Consider the following 8,431-nt stretch of genomic DNA (forward strand, 5'->3'; position numbering starts at 1 on the left):
AGAGGAATTTTGAGGAGTTAGAATGGCTGATACGTCTCTTGACCACGTCTGATCCATACTTAGTAGAGAGCGTTTCTCCCATTGCACAAGCCTACCCTTTTGACCAAGATGACTATAGGCGTCTAGTGACCTTCTTATTAAACATGGGCACCTATGATGAAGAAGAAAATTTACATGACTACACGGATGGCACATATGGTCTCATGGATGATTACTTTGTTTATCTCGACGACCAGGATAGGGGTTTAGCCTTAGGGTTTCCCCCCAACCTCTACAATATCCTATTCCCTTGACTCTCTAGGGGGAGTGCAAATAATTAGGTTAGGATTCCTTATGTTTTTTGTTGTGTTCAATAAGTGTTGGTACCTTTTCCCACTAATGTGCCTCCTGGAGGTATTCCTTTTGTTTCCTAGTGTGTACAGGAGCGTGTTGCTATTGATAGGATTTGGACCTTCATGGAACCTTTCTCTCGTTCACACTTTAGATCAAGCGAGACCATCAACACAAATAGGTGTTTTTTGTCCATTAGCATTGCCCCTATCTATTTTGCATCCATGTTTGTCTGCTTTAATTGTGATTGGAAGCTTAATATTCACCGCATTTTCTTAGGATCAAACATTTAATTCAATGTAATTTTTTGTCATAATCACTTGTCTAGGTTTAAAAATCAAGCAGTCCGACTAAGCTAGTTTGACCAAGCTAGGTGTTATAAATCTTCTCTTAATACCATGGGGAATGCCTTCCTAATAAGCAATGGTTACTTAGGTTCTTAATCCGATTTAGGCAGCATTGTGTGAAATGTACTAGGGCTTTCTAGTGGGCTTGACCCTATTGACCTTTAGCTTAAGTATTATAATGGGAGTTTACTAGTGTGATGAGCCTGGGGAGGTGTATCAGAGTTATATGACCCCCCAAAGCTACAAAATTAAAATGATGAAAACAAACAAAACAAAAAAATATCAAAGTGCCACAATGTAAAATTTTAAGCTAGAAGAGAAATCCCTGCTTAAATTGGTACTCTACTCACATGTATCGCCTATGGTACTAGAGCCCTAGAGGTTCCCAGTGTGGGCGCTTTTTCGTGAAAAGCAAAAAACACAAGCCATACAAAATAAGCACACACATCAAAATTGAATCACTATGAAAAGACTTTGGGGAGTCAAAGAAAAAGTAATCAGTCAGGCGATGATTTCATGAGAAATTCCTTTTATTGTAGCTTAACTACAAGGTCTTCTAGGTATAGCCTCTAGTCAGCCCTCGAACATGAAATACTTGGCTCTCGCGATTAAACAACTTAATTGACCAGATAAAAGTAAGAAGCTTACCCATGGTATTAATAGTCGATCTCTAGTGCCTTTTAACCGTTAAATTAGCGACCCCAAACTTGTTTAATTTTTGACCTTTACATCTGTTTATGCATTTGATTACATTGCAATTTAATGTTTATTGCTGACAAATTGTTTAAAATTCTGTTACAAATCAATTTGTCTGCCTTAAATTGCATATGCTTTTTAATTGCTTATGAGAATGCCAATGTTGTTTGATTTTTCAGTCACTGAACAAGGCTAAGGACATTCATCTCAAATGCTCTTCCACCTCGACGAACAAGCTTCAACTCAATAGCTTCCGAGGACGGAATCTACATCAGGAAGGGGGGCATGTTAACCCCCACGGCTCACGGACACCCTATTACCTACGACGGACGTTGTAACCTACGGCAAACATTGTATTATTTATTTGGTAGAGTCAGGCACCGGGCTTGTCGGTCCAATAGGAAAAGGGTAAGAGTGATCGCTGATGAGAGGCGCACTCTAACTGGAACATTCAAGGGATTAGCTGGCTAAGCATGGGCGCCCAAGTGTGAATGGGGTGAGGTCATATAAAAGTCAACTAAACCTAAAATTGACTCATTCTCTCATTTGTACAATGCAAGAAGAGTGCTCTTGCTCCATCTCCTTGTGTACTAGTGTGTGTGTGTGTGTGTACTTGAGAGAGAGAGTGTGTGTGTGTGTGATCGAGCATTGCGGCGGCACGACGGCGGTGAAGTGGTTGAGCGCGACGTAGCGGCGTCTCCTTCTTCTTCGCAACAAGGAATCCTCCACGGTAGGAGCATAGAGCGGTGAGTGACACACCATTGCCCTCTTTTGAGCTTACTAGTTAAGCTAGTTGTGTGCTTGGAGCCGCCTGTGGCTCGCACACAGTGTTAGGCAAGTCCCTTGCTTCGATAGTGTGGCAAGAAGCGCACACACAATCATGCGCACGGCTTTGAATGCCAAGTGCGCTCATCATGTCGACATCTCTCACGAAGCTCTGGTAGAAGGTATGAGAGTTGGAGTAGGCTCCTTTGGTGTGTGCACAATGTACACCATCAAAGGCATCTCTTTTTTTCTAGACCACATTACATATGTGGGAAAATATTACAAGGGAGAGAGTGAGACAAAATTTGACAGCTTTCAGACAGAGCAAGGAATGCAAACTCTTCACCCCTCCATTGTAAGGTGCATTGGCTTTACTATCGAAACTCTTTGGATCACAATATTCCCATACTACAATGGGGATACCGTGGGAGACATGATGTACCGCTTATCATTCGCTCACAGATTGTCCAGACGATGCATGCATAGGCTACAACACGGTTGGAGGTCATTGCCTGTTGCAAATCTTCCTGGACAAGAGATAGACACAGCATGGATCAAAGCAGTGATCGAGCAGATGCCAGCCATTTGTCACGCCTTAATCGATGGCGTTGCGACTGCCCACTCGGTCTGGATAGTGCACAGTGACATGCACTCGTTCAACATAATGTTGAACTTTATTCGTGAGAATAAAGTCCGCGTCGGCATCATTGATTGGGGGATGATGCTCAGAACGCTAGCTAAGCACACAACAATTAATTATCTGCATCCAAGCGCACAGTCGGACTCTACAGTTTTGGAGGCATAGAGAGCATGGGATGCAGAGATGGCTAAGCGACCATGGATCGCTCCAGAACTATACAATCCACGGTGCACAGATGCATACACAAAAGCGAGCGACATTTATGCATTGGGCTATCTATTCGACATGCTGGGAGATTTTTGGAGTGCAGTCAGAAAATTTTATTTTCCAAAATAAGTTTTTCACCACCCGGACGAAGATGTTATGAGGGATATTTGGATTAAAGTAGATTGTTGGATGAAGTTATAAGAGCGGGATCAAAGAAGAAATGCATCTGACGTGTTGATATTTTTCAAAGAACATTTAAAGATAGACCATAATCCTGTCCAACGTCCCCTTGTTGAACTTGCACCATCATTTTATCTGATCTAAACATTTTTATGATATACATCTGTCTTGTCTAGGTATTCTATTTTTTATTGACGTGTATTATCTGGTTTCAAGTGGTTCATCTCCTTGAGTCAATTATCTTTAGTCATTTCAAATTTGTCGTGTTGATTGTCGGTATTTCAAATTTGTCTTGTGGTTCAATTAATCGCATTATTGTGGTTTGATTTAGTGGATTCTGAAGTTTTATGTAGTGGACGAGAAGTTGCTATCTTGTGCATCTGTTAGACTGTTGAATCGTGAGAATATTTTTTTGCCAATAATATTGAATATTTGTTTATCTATCGATTGTAGCTCCAAGAGAAAATGGCAGAGAATGGTAGTCACCACTCCTTCTCTACTACAGACTCATTCAGCTCTTCGAGATGTTCAAGACTCTGTTGGACTAACCACCATGTTATCCACACTTTACCCAAGTTTGGCGCCCTTTGATCAAGGTTGCGGATTGCGAACATAACAGGCTTCATTACATTGTATGCATCTATTACACTCCTCCACCAAGTAGCCTTGTTTACGTTGCCATGTAGACATGTAATTTTATCTTTCATTTTTTCTTTCTTCTCAAGCTGTCATTCATCAAAGGCCGTTCAATTGAATGTGTCAATCACAATGCATTTATTGCAGAGAAGTGATTCCAAGGTGTAAAAGTGCATGCAGAACCAAGTTTCAGCAGGAAGTTTCAACATCACTGACATGCACATCATCCTATACAAATCGAGCACTCTTTGTCGTTTCAAGATAAATTTCACAACCTGGCGTGCTGTATCAATTATTTTGGCGAACCATGTGGTTTCTTCGCTAGTGTACCAATCCTTCAGCACCAAGTTTAAGCTGTGCGTATTACAACCATTGGCAAAAATGTGTGGAAAGCACTTCTTTATTAATTTACTAGCGTTTTCACAATTCTTTGCGTTGTCCATGACTACTTGACGACATGTTCAACACCAATTTCTTTAATTGCATTAATCAAGACCTCAAAAATATATTTGCCACTTTTAATTGCACTAGAACTATCAATCGCCTTTATAAATGTTTCTCCCCTTGGACAAACAACCATTACATTGATCAGCGGTCTTCTTTGAACATTTGACCAGCCATCACTCACAATCGTACATCCTGAAAGAAAAATATTTCCAAGTATTATTTTGCCAACATGCTCTTTAACCTTGATATAACATTTGTCCAAGAAAACATTTCGTATTGTGTGATAAGAAGGAGCTGAAAATCCTGGGCCAAACTCACCAATTTTCTTCCAAGCAGCCTTCCAATGATTACTGTCTACCATGACCAAAGCACGCGTCCAATGAGCTTGAGGGCTACGTTCTATAGGAAAATACGTGGAAAGACTCAAGAGATAGGAAACTATTTTAAAAACTTTCATGAATCTAGGATTGTGGCATCGTAACTTCTTTGCTTTTACCAAGCTGTTAGGTGCATGTGTGGTCCCACTACTGATATTCTCTTATGGTCATTAACGTACTGGAGGGTGGCCATTAAGCCCGCACAATATATCGGAATTGTAAAACACTTTCCCTCCATTAGGATTCTTTGAAAGTGAATCTCCCTCCACTAAAGCTTTTCTCTCAGAGCTATGGCTTCCACGTCTTCCCGCCCAAGAAACTCTAGGTGTTTATGGTCTCTCACACCAACTAGCAACACATGCACTTTGACTAGAAGGCCAAGTAGTAGCATATCATCAATTACAATATCAACTTCAATAAGTGCAGAGAACCAATGGGTTGGACAAAGGATAAACAAAGGTTCATGGGTCCTAATGCAACCAAGAAGAGCCAAGTGGTCTAGTGCTATCAATGTTTACCGCTCAGCATGGAAGGCCAAAGTGTTGGATTTCAAAGTTGAAATCGGCAAAAGATCTGTAAAGGAAGTTCTTGTTCAGCATGTATTTACCCATCCAGACATGATAGCAAACGGTGGAAATGTGTCAGATATACATCAACCACATTGCAATTGTAAGTATTCTTCACATCTCAACTGCATTTGATTTGTCATTTCACTTATTGATACTCTCAGTTTAACTTTTGTTATATATTTTGCAACGTTTATCCCTCTTCTTATGAGCAATGGCTCCATTCTTCACATCTCAACTACATTAGATTTGTCATTTTCACTTATTGATACTCTTAGTTTAACTCTTGTTATATATTTTGCAGATGTTTATCCCTCTTCTTATGAGCAATGGGAGCTTGTGGAGTGCATAATAGGCCTCTTCCTTGTCGTTCATGCCCACATTGGTTCTCTACAGTATTCAGGGAGAACCAGCAAAAGCCTGGCTGATGAAGGAATATTTTTCTATGACCACTTCTACCAACTCTGCCCAGGGAATAAGAATGGCATGTTGGTGAAAGTGCCTCTACCAATCGACTGGAACACTGTGGACTGGTCAGTTCCTGAGGAAACAATGGTGGAGGCAATGCGAAGTAAGCTCTACAAGGATATATAGAGGTCTCAATGTATCTCTATTCCCACCAAACTGGTTAGAATTGCAAACTTTTGTCCTGTTGCATTGTTCATAGAGTTGTTTCATAACTACAATATACGTATTATGAAAACTATGTTCATGTGCAAGTCATTTCAGCAGCCATCTTGTGAAAAACTTCTTGACAGAGGATGGTATGTAAAGGAAGAGATTGGCATACGGTGTGAGGTCGCGCTTGACACTCTAGTTGTCAAGTACATGATTGCAAGCCAATCACTGTTAGTCTCCTTTTGGTATATGCGATCACAAATGCTCAGAGGTAAGTACATTCCTATGGACTAGGTTTCTGCAGGTTTGGAAGATAATCCTGCTGTGGATGTGGAAGTGTTTGATAAAGAGCATGGCCTAATGTTGGTGGTTACAATAAGGGAGCTATGCAGTCTTCTACAGTTACAGCATGACATAATTGAAGAGTTAATGGACAGGGACCTTTCAAATTTTTCCTTTTTCCTAGCTGACCGTAAGCTGATGCGGTGTAGGGAGAAAGATATTTTGTGCAAAGAGTTGGATGGTCGGGTTGAAATAGTGTCAATGTAACAGAGATTCTTGTGAACCCAAGTGTATACGAGTGACTTTCAATACATGAAGTTTTTTTGAGCTCATTTGTCAATTGTGGTCTATGAATATAAGTGTTCTTGAAATACATTTCTTTAACCATTGCTACATCTCTCTCTCTCTCTCTCTCTCTCTCTCTCTCTCTCTCTCTCTCTCTCTCTCTCTCTCTCTCTCTCAATGTAAGGCAACACAAAGACATGATAGAAGACTCATCTTAATTCATTAGAGAGTATAAACTTGTCCGTGAACAATGGACTGAGATAAAATTTCTGTAAGTATGGAATCAAAATGTCTTCAAGGTAAAAATCAAAGGTATGTCCCTCAAAAGAGGGTGGTGAGATATTTGTTCCTGGTGGATTTAGGTCTCCTTTTTCAGGAGTATCATCAATCAGTAGTGTATTATTTGCATCAAAGGGTACATTGATTTGGCTGAACGGTTTGTACAAAAGATGTAAGTTGGGTTTTTTAGGGTGGTAGTGGCCCTCAATGGTAACGCATTTTCTCTGATCATACAAAAAGGCAAAATCTGTCGTATCAACATCGGATACACCGCGAACTATTCTAATTAGTGGCAACAAGTTTTGCCTTTGTACTGAAGACCATACGGCAACTCTGAAGCGCGGAAGAAGAAACTGAATAAATTCTTTTGTTCCTGGACGAACCACAACTCGACAAGTACCCATCCGAAATGTTTACAAATCCTCGTAGGTGTCTGCTATACCCAGAGGCACGCGCATCAGCAGCAATCCATTCATGTCCAAGATAATCAACCTCTGTAAAAGTTGGCAAGTACATATAAGTAGTTAGAAGCTGAACATATTTTTCCATACTTGAATACACATTACCGGAACAACCATATCTATAGGTAGCAAGGGTCCATACTAGGTCTCTATAGTGTTGTTGTCGTTGTTGCTATCCTCTACTTTTGCTTCGTTGTCGTAGTCATCGTTCTCATCTTCATCAAGGGTCTCCCCCATGGCTCTTTCTGCCTCATCCATATCCTTTTGGGGCTCCTCCATTGGCCGGATTGCCTCATCCATAGGCCTGCTTTCCTCATCCATGCTTGCCTCATCCAGGGTTTCCTCCATGGGCTTTTTTGGCTCCTCCATTGGCCTACTTGCCTTTTTCATTGTCTCCTCCATAAGCCCCTCTGCTTGTACACTAGCACCTTGCATAGCCTCGTTTGGCCTTTCTGCATCCTCGACCCTTTCATCTTTGGCTAGTATGACCCCCTCGGCCCGTTGTGGTTCCACTATATCTGATGCAAGGGCTTGTGGTGGTGGCTCGTCACGTATTGTCATATCGATTGTGCGGTCGTCCAAGCAGCTATCTTCAGCTAAGTTTGGGGTTCGACATAGTGAGCAGGTGTTGTATTAGACTTGCCCGATATCTTTGCAAATAATCATATGTGTAGTTTTGCACAACACTCTGCAAAATTGAAAGACCACATAGTGAGAAGTCTTGTATAAAGAAAACCAAAACTGACTGAATGCATTGTCAAATGGTTACCTTAGTCATGAAAGGTTGTAATGCAAAGTAGCTTTGCAAGACATATTCTGCATGGAGAAGACATCTCCAGTCGCAAGAAGTTGCATCGATTTGATTTGGTATAGGCACATCTTTGATTGGGGCCTTGTATAGTTCGTACCTTCCACATAGCTTGCCATAAGCAAGCAATAATCTCTTTACACAACTGCATAAAGGAGTATCAGGATGTTAACTTGAGGCTTTCAAATTTACATGGATATCCATAAGAAACACTTTCTGATACATAATACTTATAGCCTAATTTCAGGGTGGGTTCCTTTTATTGAATTGAACACCCACACTGCTGGCTGGTCAACATCAAGGCATATGAGACTCCAATGATGGTTGTTCTCATAAGGAAAGATGATGACGGTTACTTCCAGCATAGCATAGTGGAGAAACCAACTTTCAAATGTGCCAGATGGACTGTTCTTCTGTCTAATAATCACAGACATTTGTGGATCAAGAAGAAACACCTCCATGTGGGTGTGCAGTGGAAGTTTACTTTTGATCAAACTGCAAGGAGTG

Source organism: Adiantum capillus-veneris, chromosome 15, assembly GCF_014529385.1.
Source record: "Adiantum capillus-veneris isolate H3 chromosome 15, ASM1452938v2, whole genome shotgun sequence".
NCBI classification, from domain to species: domain Eukaryota; kingdom Viridiplantae; phylum Streptophyta; class Polypodiopsida; order Polypodiales; family Pteridaceae; genus Adiantum; species Adiantum capillus-veneris.